Here is a 258-nt window from a genome sequence, read left to right as displayed (position 1 = left end):
TGCGAGCATGCGTTTCTCTCCCACATCTTAGCTCTTAGCTCTCTTAAACCCTTCCCTCGACTTCCTCGGAGCCCACAAACCGAACTTCCCGAAGTCCTTCCTCACCCCTAAGCCTCTTTACAAAATCCTGGTCTCGCGATCGGTCGTCTAGAGGGAGATTAAAGCGGTCACATCACGGATGCTGACTGTTCATCTCCCGCGCCATCGTCCTCGTTGGCTCCCTCGGCTGAAGGGAGGAGAGACGTGCACACGGAGGGA

This window comes from Penaeus monodon, chromosome 20 (assembly GCF_015228065.2).
Source record: "Penaeus monodon isolate SGIC_2016 chromosome 20, NSTDA_Pmon_1, whole genome shotgun sequence".
NCBI lineage: Eukaryota > Metazoa > Arthropoda > Malacostraca > Decapoda > Penaeidae > Penaeus > Penaeus monodon.
The sequence above is the reverse complement of the archived record's forward strand: the minus strand, read 5'-3'. Positions refer to the sequence as shown.